Source organism: Chiloscyllium plagiosum, unplaced genomic scaffold, assembly GCF_037043375.1.
Source record: "Chiloscyllium plagiosum isolate Xiang-an unplaced genomic scaffold, Cpla_swu_hap1 HiC_scaffold_37, whole genome shotgun sequence".
Lineage (NCBI taxonomy): Eukaryota > Metazoa > Chordata > Chondrichthyes > Orectolobiformes > Hemiscylliidae > Chiloscyllium > Chiloscyllium plagiosum.
The window spans coordinates 44,117,596-44,129,751 of NW_028270175.1; the positions used below are offsets into that span (position 1 = coordinate 44,117,596).

General features: G+C 42.6%; 1 long non-coding RNA gene across 1 annotated transcript; it reads left to right on the forward strand.

The window, feature by feature from the left end:
• The first annotated feature begins 21 nt into the window (after positions 1-21).
• Positions 22-9,825, forward strand: LOC148139804 (uncharacterized). The gene is made up of 3 exons (XR_015753503.1): positions 22-165; positions 6,917-6,975; positions 9,533-9,825. It is a non-coding gene; the product is annotated as an uncharacterized LOC148139804 (long non-coding RNA).
• Positions 9,826-12,156: the final 2,331 nt, after the last annotated feature.

Consider the following 12,156-nt stretch of genomic DNA (forward strand, 5'->3'; position numbering starts at 1 on the left):
GAGCGCAAGCTCAGTGCCGGCCGCAGCCAGGCCACTCGGCTATAGTACTCCACGCCGTTTGGTCAAAGGGCGCAGACTCAATCCCGGCCGCTTGGCGCTAGTGCGCATGCCCATTTCCAGCTGTTTACTCAGTCGTTGGTAGGCACCACACAATCTACCTGGAAGGTTAGTTTGTCAATCTGCTTTTAATTTATAATAGTTCAAATTAAACTACAGGGTGTTGCTGAAAATCGCAATTTCAAGTGAAACATCAACTTTTATTAAGTTCATTCTTTCATGGGATGTTGGAATCGCTGGTTAGGTCAATATTTATTGAAACAAAATAGAAATTGCTGGAAAGCTAAGAAGGTTTGGCGGAATGTTTCGAGAGAGGTCAGAGTGACCCTTCCTCAGGAGTGTCAATATTTATTGACAATCCCTAATTGTCCCTTGAGTTGAGTAACTCTCTTGGGCCATTTCAGAAGATAGTTAAGAGTCAAACCCATTGCTGTGGATCTGGAGTCACACGAAAGGCACGATGTGGAGATGCTGGTGTTGGATTGGGTGGACAAAATTAAAAATCACACAGCACCAGGTTACAGTCCAACAGGTTTATTTGGAAGTACTAGCTTTTGGAGCGTTGCTCTGACATCAGATAGATGTGGAGCAGGATCATAAGATACAGAATTTATAACAAATGATTAGACTTCAGTTGCATGAAATTTATCTTTTGCTATAAATTCAGTCTTCTGAACCTGCTCCACAGCTACCCAATGAAGGAACAGTGCTCTGAAAGCTAGTACTTCCAAATAAACCTGTTGGACTATAACTAGTGATGTGTGATTTTTAACATTGAAGGCAGACAGAGTAAAGATTGGCAGATTTTATTCCCATAAAGGACATTGAGTGCAAAGATGGTTTTAAGTTAAATGTTGATGAGTTTCTTAATTGAATTTGAATTCTGCCTCTGCCAAGTCCTAACTGTAACACTGGAGCCTATGCATTACTAGTCCAGTGACGTTACCATTATGTTCTTGAATTTACCTTCTGCTGTCGCAGAAATCAATGTTACAACTGGGGTTTGGTTCTGTAGGGCCTTCCTAATTACTTGTTGTATCTTCAAACCAATCTTTTGTGATTTATGCTCAAGGACACCCAGTTCCTTGCTGCAACTTTTTACCATTCAAGTAATAATCTTTTTTACTGTTGCTCCTACCAAAATGGATGACTTCACATTTAAAAACATTGTATTCCATCTGCCAGACCTTAGCTTGCTCACTCAAAATATCTACGTTCATCTGCAAAGTTTCACAGTCCTCTGCACACTTTGTTCTGTCACTCACCTTAGTGTCATCTGCAAACATTGACATACTACACGAGCTCCCCACCTCCAAATCATCTATATAAATTGTGAATAATTGTGGTCCCAACACTGTTGCCTAAAGCACACTGCTAGTCGCTGATTGTCAGTCAGAATAGCATTCATTATATACAGCAGCCTCTTGTGCATCACCTTGTCAAAGACCTTGTGGAAATCTAGGTAAGCCACATTCACCGGGTCCCCGTTGTCCACCTTACTCATAATGTCTTCAGAGAATTCCAAAAGATTTGTTAAGCATGACCTGCCCTTCATGAACCCATGCTGCGTCTGCCCAAAAGAACAATTTCTATCATGATGCCTTGCTATTTCTTCCAAACTACAGAGGTTAGGCTATCCAGTCTATAATTCGTCATCTTTTGTCTACCTCTCTTTTTAAACAGTGGCATCACATTTGCTTTTTTCTAATCTGCTAGGACTGCCCCATTGTCCAGTGAACTTTGGAAAATTATTGCCAGTGCACTTGCTATTTCTCCTGCCATCTCTTTTAGTACCCTGGGATGCATTCCATCAGGGCCAGGAGACTTGACTGTCCTTGGCTCCATAAGCATGCCCAATACTACCTCTTGCATAACAATGATTGTTTCTGGGTCCTCACCTACCTTCGTCTCTTTGTCGATTACTGGCATGTTATTAGTGTCCTCCACTGTAATGACTTAATCAAGGTTGAGGATTGCAGTGGCTGGTAAACCATGGAAGGATAAGAAGCAACTAGCCTGGAACATCTGGTCGGCATGGACGGGTTGGACCGAAGGGTCTGTTTCCATGCTGTACATCTCTATGACTGTGAAACCTCTGTGACAGATGGAGTACACCGTAGTTCTGATCATAGCATTATACTAATGATACAGTACACTCATTCACCTCATTCACTCACACATTCATTCAGACCTTCATTTGTTCATTCACTTTGCACACTCCTTTACCCCAATGTGATCAGCATACCTATCCCTTTTACCTCGCTGCTATCAGGTCATTGGACTCAAAACATTAACACCCTTTTCTCTCCTCCGTTACTGCTGAGTTTCTCCGGCAGTTTTGTTTTTGTTTGTCACAGCCTATCTACTCTGTTTTCATAGCAGAAACACTCCAACTGCATCCTCTCTCATGCAATCACATCCATTGCATTATATGGAAAGGGCGCCCAGAGAGAGAGAAAAATAAAGGTGGTCAGACAAAGGAAATGTTGATCGTAAGCTAGAGAAGAAAAGAAGTTAGATCGATGAAAATGAGGGCTGTGAGATGGTGAAACTGATTTGGCTGTACTGAAAGCAATTTATGTCATGACAGGACCTAGGGTTGAGTAGTAGATATGGAAGGATATGGTCCATGCTCTCAAATTGTTAAACTTGATTTTTGAGGCCTGGAGGCTGTAAGGCCACCAAGTGGGAGATGAGGTTTTGTTCTTCCAGCTTGCTCAACATACATTGCTTCTAGTATCTGAGGAGTTGTGAATGGTGAATGCTGTACAGTCCTCAGTGAACATCCTAGGACACTACTCTGAGGAACTCCCACAGTGATATCCTGAAACTAAGATGACTTACCTCTAACAACCACAATCATCTTCCCTTATCTCAGGTATAACTCCAATCAGTTGAGTTTGCCCTGATTCTTCTTGACTCCAGTTTTGCTTGGACTTCTTGATATCACATCTGATCAAATGTAGCCGTGATGTCACTCTCACCTCACACTGGGAATCCAGTTATTTTGGCAGGCATGGGTTATGAATGGATTCTATTCTTGGGTACATTTGTAAGTTGATTTGCACGCAAGCAGACCACAATAAAATACAGAACAATATACAAATTATCATTTTGATATACAAGCACAAATTTATATGGATCTTTAAAATTAATAAATAAAATGTAATTTACTGAAGTACTACAGGATCTCATTTGAATATACAAGCATTTCTAAGTTGATGTTTGCAAATTGGAGACTGCCTGCAATGATACTGAAGGATCAAAATAAGCCTGGTAAAATTATTTCCATCAAGGATAGAGAAATAAACTGACTGCTCCAACTGCCTTATTGTTTACAATCAATGTGGGTTTTGAGTAAGGTAGATGCATGTTTTGAAGCACCTTTCTTGTGTGACCAGCTTTAAACTCTAGCAGGAGAAAGTGAGGTCTGCAGATGCTGGAGATCAGAGCTGAAAATGTGTTGCTGGAAAAGCGCAGCAGGTCAGGCAGCATCCAGGGAACAGGAGAATCGACGTTTCGGGCATAAGCCCTTCTTCAGGAATGAGGAAAGTTTGTCCAGCAGGCTAAGATAAAAGGTAGGGAGGAGGGACTTGGGGGAGGGGCGTCGGAAATGTGATAGGTGGAAAACCTATCCACCTATCACATTTCCGACGCCCCTCCCCCAAGTCCCTCCTCCCTACCTTTTATCTTAGCCTGCTGGACAAACTTTCCTCATTCCTGAAGAAGGGCTTATGCCCGAAATGTCGATTCTCCTGTTCCCTGGATGCTGCCTGACCTGCTGCGCTTTTCCAGCAACACATTTTCAGCTTTAAACTCTAGCAGTAGACTCTTCATGGGTTTAACAATTCAGAATATTATTTATTCACTCACATACCAAAATCCCTAATGACACATCATTCACACACTACAAACTAAAGAAAGGTGCAATTAAAGATGTCAAAAAATGTTAACCAACTGAATAATTAACAGTTCCCGTATTTAGCTCCTTACAGGAGATCAGTCACTGTGGGTCCAGTAAGCAGAAGTCCTTTTCACTTTTGACTTGTGTTTCTGATGGATTCAAAATCAGATCTCTTGATAGAGGTAATTTCGCACCAAAGACACAAACTTTTAGTGGGTCACAAAGTTGGCATTGACACCATTTGTGTCAGGAGGTTAAGTTGACTTACAGATTGACTAGGAGCTTTGGAATCAGGTGGGAGGCTTTTTAAAGACCTTTACAGTCTCGCGACACTGTCATTTTCTGTTGAAGCTGCAGTTTATTTCCGGTGTCGTTTATTGCTAGCTGCCCAGGACCTTCAGATTAAAACTAGTTATCCCAAGCTAGTTTAAGTTTTCATCTGTATAAGGCCGGCTGTAAGGACCCTTCAAGCCCATTCAGCCATTCAGTAAGATCATGCCTGATCATTTTGTGGACTCAATACCACATAACCACCTTCTCACCACAACCCTTCACTCCTTTACTGATCCAAAAGTTATCAATCGTAGCTTTTAAAACATCCAATGAGGAAGCCTCAACTACTTCATTGGACAGGGAGTTCCATAGATTTACAAACCCCTAGGTGAAGACGTTCCTTCTCAATTCAGTCCTAAATTTGCTCCCCCTAATTTTAAGACTATGCACTCTTGTGCTAGTTTCATCTGCCAGTGGAAACACCCTCTTTACTTCTATCTGATCTGTTGCCTTCATAATTTTATTGTTTCTATAAGATCCCCCTCATTCTTCTAAATTCCAATGAATATAATCATAGTATTCTCAGTCTCTCCCCATAAGCCAACCCTCTCAATTCTGGAATCAACCTAGTGAACTTCTTCTGCACCCTCTCTGGTGCCAGTATATCATTTCTAAAAGAAAGAGACCAAAACAAGCAGTACTTCAGGTGTGGCCTCACCAGCACCTGAAACAGCTGCAACAAAACCTCCCTGCTTTTAAATTCAATCCCTTAAGCAATGAAGGGCAAAATTCCATTTGCCTTCCGAATTACCTGCTGCACATATAAACTAACCTTCTGTGATTCATGCGCAAGGACAACCAGATCCCTCTGCACAGCAGCATGCTGTAATTTTATCATCGAGGTAATAGTCCTTTTTACTGTCATTCCCACGAAAATCATTTACTTCACATTTATTAGCAATGTTCTCCATCTATCAGATCTTTGCCCACTCACTTAAATTATCTATGTTCCTCTGCAAACTTTCAAGTCCCATGCCACTCATCTTAGTGTCATCCCCAACCTTTGACACAATACACATGGTCCCCAATTCCAAATCACCTATGTAAATTGTGATTAAGTGCAGTCCCAACAGTGATCCCCGAGGCACACACTAGTCACTGATCGCCAGCCAGAAAAGCACTAATTTATCCCCACTCTTTGCTTCGTATTAGTTAACAAGTATTCTATACTTGCTTATATATTGCCCTGCATCTCGATCTTATGCAGCAGCCTTTTGTGCAGCACCTTGTCCAAATTCAGATACACATATCTACTGGGTTCCCATTGTCCATGGTGCTCATAATGTCTTCACAGAATTCCAGCAAATTAGTTAAGGATGACCTGCCTTTCATGAACTTTCTGTCCAATGGGACAATTTCTATCTTGGCCTTGCTATTTCTTCCTTCATAATAGATTCAAGCATTTCCCCACTACAAAAGTTAACATAACTGACCTTTCATTCCCCATCTTTTGTCTACCTCTTTTTTTTTAAAAAAAAACAGTGGTGTCACATTTTGTTTTTTCTAATCTGCTGGAACTGCTCAGGATCCAGCGAATTTCGGAAAATTACCACAAGTACTTTTGCTGTTTCTCACTCTATTTCTTCTTGTACCCTGGGATGCATTCCACCAGGGCCAGGAGACTTGACTACCTTGAGCGCCATTAGTTTGCCCAACACTATCAACACTGTTAGGGAACGTTCCCTCAAGCAGTAAATTTTTTTATAGATTCCCAACAGTGGGAACAAGCCATTTGGCCCAGCAGGTCCCCACCTTATCTCAGTCCCAACCCTCGGACTCAGCACCGCCTTCTTGACCTGCAATCTTCTTCCCAACCTCTCCGCCCCACACCCTCTCCGGCCTATCACCCTCACCTTAACCTCCTTCCACCTATCGTATTCCCAACGCCCCTCCCCCAAGTCCCTCCTCCCTACCTTTTATCTTAGCCTGCTTGGCACACCTTCCTCATTCCTGAAGAAGGGCTTATGCCCGAAATGTCGATTCTCCTGCTGCTTGGATGCTGCCTGACCTGCTGCGCTTTTCCAGCAACACATTTTTCAGCATTAAAGTGTACAAGTCCTGCTCAGATTTGCTTTTCCAAAATGCAGCACCTTGCACTTATCTAAATTAAAGTCCATCTGCCACTGCTCAGCCCATAGGCCCATTTGATCAAGATCCTGTTGTAACCTTCTTCACTGTCCACTGCACCTCCCATTTTGGTGTCATCTGCAAATGTATTGACTATACCTCTTCTGCTTACATCCAAAATCATTTATATAAATGACGAAAAGTAGTGGACCCAGCACCGATCCTTGTCGGACACCACTGGACTCCTGCGTCCAATCTGAAAAGCAACTCTGCACCACCACCCTCTGTCTTCTACCTTCGAGCCAATTCTGTATGGCTAGTTCTCCCTATATTCTATGAGATCTAACCTTGCTAACCAGTCATGAGTTAGGAGTACAGTAGGGGGGCAAGTACGCATCCTTGTGGAGGACAAATGTTGAGGATTGTCGCGAAGGAGGTGCTATTGTTTACCTCCACTGATTGCAGTCTGTGGGTCAGGAAGTCGAAGATTATAGTGTTGAAGGCAGAATTGTAGTTAATAAGTAGAAGCCTGACATGGGTGTCCTTATTTTACAGATGTTCCAGGGATGAGTATGGGGATGGAAAATGGCATCTCCTGTGGATCTGTTGCACTGGTAGGCAAATTGCAAGGGATTGAAGCAGTCTGGAAAGCTGGAGTTGATGTGAGCCATGAATAACCTCTTGAAGCATTTCATAATTATGGAGGTCAAAGCCATCGGGCTGTTGTCATTGAGGCACATTGCATTTATTTTCTTTGGTACCAGGATGATGGTGGTCTTCTTTAGGTCGGTGGGGATTTCAGATTGCAGCCAGGAGAGGTTAAAGATGTCAGCAAATAGTCCTGCCAGCTGGTGCACACAGGATCTCAGTGCACGGCTGGGGACTCCATTTGGGCCAGTGGCTTTCCATTGGTTTATGCTCAAGAAGACCCATCTGATTCCTGCTGTGACGATTGAGGGAGCAGGTGTGTCCGGGCCATTGAGGCAGGTGACTCTTTCACTGACCTGCTCAAGCTAAGTGTAAATAGCCTTGAGTGCATCAGGGAGGAATATATTTTTGTCTGCTATTTTGTTCTGCTTCATTTTAGAACTTAGTATATAGAACAGTGCAGCACAGTACAGGCCCTTCAGCACTTGATGTTGTGCTGACCTTTTATCCTACTCTAAGATTAGACTAACTTACATACCCTTCATTGTACTATCTTCCATGTGCCGATTCAAGAGTCGTTTAAGTGTCCCTAATGTATCTGACTCTGCTAGCAGTACATTCCACACACCCACTACACTCTGTGTAAAGAACCTACCTCCGACATCTCTGGCATGGTGGCTCAGTGATTAGCACTGCTGCCTCAGCGCCAGGGACCTGGGTTCGATTCCCACCTCGGGCAATTGTCTGCATGGAATTTGCATATTCTCCCCGTGTCTGCATGGGTTTCCTCCAGGTGCTCTGGTTTCTTCCTCCAATCCAAAAATGTGCGGTCAGGTGAATTGGCCATGCTAAATTGCTCATAGTATTAGGTGTCTTAGGGGTAAATATATGCGACTGGGTCGGTGTGGACTTGTTGGGCTGTAGCGCCTGTTCCACACTATAGGGAATTTAATCTAATCTCCTTTAAATCTTCTTCCAATCACCTTAAAATTATACTCCCTCATAATAGAAATTTCCATCATGGGAAGAAGTCTCTGGCTATCCACTCTATCAATGCCTCTCATCATTTTGTACACCTCTATCAAGTCACCTCGCATCCTTCTTCTCTCCAATGAGAAAAGCCCTAGTTTTCTCGACCTTTCTTCATCAGACATGCCCTCCAGTCCATGCAGCATCCTGGTAAATCTCCTCTGCACCCTCTCTGAAGCTTCCACATCTTTCTATAATGAGACGACCAGAACTGAACACAATATTCCAAGTGTGGTCTAACCAGGGCTCTATAGAGCTGCACCATAATCTCGAGGCTCTTAAACTCAATCCCCCTGCTCATGAAAGCCAACACGCCATATGCCTTCTTAACAACCCTGTCAACTTGGTTGGCAACTTTGAGGGATCTATTGACATGAACCCCAAGATCCATCTGTTCCTCCACACTGACAAGAGCCCTGTATTCTGCATTTAAATTCAACCTTCCAAAGTGAATGACTTCTCACTTTCCAGGTTGAGCTCCACCTGCCATTTATCTGCATTCTGTCAATATCCCATTGCAACCTGCAACAGCGGTCCACACTATTCACAATTCCACCAACCTTCGTGTCATTGGTAAATTTACTAACCTACCTTTCCACTTCCTCATCTAAGTTATTTATAAAAATCACAAAGATTAGCCCATTGTGTGTGTAGATCTTGCCTCAGTCAATGGGTCTTCCTGTGGTCAGATTGGGACTCTAACTTAGCCTCTTGGCATCTCCACTGGCCTTACGAAGGACATAACTGGACTTCCTATAAAGGTTCTGGTCGTCCACCTTGAACTTTCACCGCATGCCTGGTCTTCAGTAAGCAATGAATTCCCAGTGCATCCATGGTTTCTGATTGGGGACTTCCGAATTGTGTTCTTTGGTATGTATCCCTCTACTCACTTGCTAATGAAGTCCATGACAGTGGTGGTACATTAGTCTAGGTTGGCCGCTGAATTCTTGAATATAGACTAGTCCACTGATTCCATGCAGAAGCTCTTCCACTGTAGATCAACACTGCACTACTTTCTGTACTGGGTCCTCATGTTTTAACCTCTGCTTGTTCGTTGGGTGGAGGAACACAGTATTGTGATCTGACTTTTTAAAGTGTAGATGGAGTGTGGAGTGGTCGCCATCTGGGTTGTTGCTGAATTTTGCCACTGATAGCAACAAAGGGATACCTCAACAATTTACATTATCCTAAAGTATTGTAACAGTGTTGATTGCAAGGTTTGTGAAGGTTTGTAGCTCAGGTTGAGATTTAGGGTGCAGGTTTGTTCGCTGAGCTGTGTAGGTTTGATATCCAAACGTTTCATTACCTGGCTAGGTCCATAGCGACCCTCCAAAGAGTATCCCACCCAGACCCATTCCTCTACAGGATAACAAGGGGCATTTAGTTATGGGATATGATGAAATGGCCGAGGCATTGAGCAAGTATTTTTCTCTCTCTGCCACAGAGTAGAGTATTTGGAGATAGGCTTCACCCCAAACATTTCATTCTGTGTAGTCACGAGCTGAGCTTCGACACCCATGTCCCTGGCTATTTCGACTGGGACAACACATCTATCCTGGGACAGACTAAGCAAAGACATGCCAGAGAATTCCTAGAGGCCTGGCATTCCAACCACAACGCCATAAACAAACACATAGATCTAGATACCATCTATCAACCCCTCAGAAAATGAACAGGAAATGACATCACCACAAACCCCAGGAACCCCATCCAGGAGAAAGATATAAATCGAAAGCAGGAGACAACAGCTTTGCTTCAGTTGGAGGTCGCCACTGATAATGTCATCTCGCCAGGTAATGAAACGTCTGGATATCAAACCTACACCCTAACAGTGTTGAGGCTGGTTGATCATTTGCCAAATTGCAATAGATTGTGAATGATCCTGACAAAGCCAGTTTAGCAGTTCAGAGACTGTTCTGAATTAACTGGAGGAGGGAACCTATTTCCTAAGGTATTCTTTCTGCAACGTGGCAGATGATAGATCAGCAAGAGGCTGGAATGGTAACTATAGCCTCAAAGATTTGCTGTAACTCTTGTTTTAGATTGGCTGCTGCCTGAGAGGAACTGCTTAGGAGATAGTGAGGACTGCAGATACTGAAGATCAGAGTCGATAAAGTGTGGCGCAGCAGGTCAGGCAGCATCTGAGGACCAAGAGAGTTAACATTTTAGGAATAACCCTTATTCAGGGATTCCTGCAGAAGGGTTATGCCCGAAACATCGACTCTCTTGCTCCCGAGATGCTACTAGAGGAGCTGGCACCTGATCACTGGGCACATACAGTAGCAAAAGACATTACATTCATACTTGATGTTCTGAAGGCATCAGAAGGAGCATAATGAAACAGATTCATTCCTGCAGTCAGGAAAATCCATTTAAATGCACAGGCACAAAAGGTAATTATTGGTTGTCAGTTTTTTAAATCTCAAGAGGTCTCAGATTAGAATAGAAAGGATGGTACTTTGCAGTTATGCATAACCTTTAGTCCGATCCCATTCTGATCGAGGTACTGGACCTTTGGAAGAATCAAATGGCAAATGAATGCAGTGAATATTCATTAGAACAATCATTGTCTGCCCCTTGAATCAAGAATGACTTGTCTGTAGAGTGACAGGTTTTTGGCATCGGTTTTCATGTGAGTGAATAGGCCTGTTCTCAACTTGGAGCTTTGGGCACATGATGCTGGAAGTCCCTTAGGGTGTCAGAATCAGAAAGCAGGATTTAGTTCCTTTCCTTTCGTCACTGCTCTGCTTCCATTATCAGGATGTTGTGACTCAAAGCATAATGATGCTTGATGAATAAATTGTCTCCATTTTTAACAACTGGTAGAAAGCTGCTCACAGTCATTAATGACAGTGCTTCCACACTTCAGAATGTCTTTATTAAATTTTATTTGTATTTCTCTGGAAGGCTGGCCATTTCAGAATTGTGGAAACAGCACCAAGTGGGAGAGGTTATATTCAAACATTCAGACAGTGTCCAGTCCACCACAGTTGATTTTTTCCAGGAATTTTGCCTATATGTTTGTGTTGGTGGCCTCAGAAAAGTCACAAATATTTGTTTGGCAATCCTCACTTTGCATCCAAAGGGTGCAGTAAAGGCAATGCTGTTGAATTTTTTTAGTGCTGGTCACAAGTACACAATCTTGGTCTCACTGGAGCAAAGGTATGATGACAAAAGCTGCTCTGTATACTAAGACTTTAACCTTGCAGAGGCTTTTCATGTCAAACATTTGTGTTTTGCCTTGACTGTTCCAAATCTAATCTGGTCACCATAGACATAGACAATCTAAGATTTTGTGAATAATGTTGTGTCACTGCCCACTCTACAAGAGATTTGCAAGCAATTCTAGATCTCTTTAATTCAGCATTTCATATGCTTGGCATTTCATGAGTGTTGCCAAACCCCAAATCATATCAACCCTCACCTAGTCAGTCAATATTGAGGGAGATTAATTCTGATTGAGGTTATATGGAAATTATTTGACAACCTACGCATGTACAAAATATGCTGTCTGGTGGAGGAATCAGAATTAGTCATTCAGGAGTAAAATCAGAATGTACTATATCCCTCAAAAGGTAAAGGCAATCTGGAATTCTGTACTGTCCAAGGATCAATTAGAACTTTCAAGTTTGAGATGGACAGATTTTTTTTGTCAGGTGAGCGTAACAAAAGTTATTGAATGAAGAGAGGAGACTTAAAAATGAAGTACAAATCTAATGCCTATGCTGACCAACGAACACCAAACTACACTAATGCTATTTACCTGCTGAGGTCTGGCTCATCTAAACATTTCTTAAATGTTATGAGTGTACGTGTCTCTACCACCCTCTAAGCAGTGTATTGCAAATCTCTGCCAGCTTCTAAACCACTTATTCCTCGCTGTAAACCTTGAGAACCTTTTTCCCACGACAGATGTGTCCAAGATTTACCTTATGTATGCCACCCATCATTTTGTACACTGCATTCAGATTGTCCTTCGGCTCCTTTGTGTTTGCTAAAACATCTAATACCTCCTCCTTATGAATCTTAACATTCTTCTAAACCTTGGGCTCTAATGTTTAGGTTCATTCATTCCTTAACCTGATTTGATCATTGATGAAATTGCAAACTTTTGTACC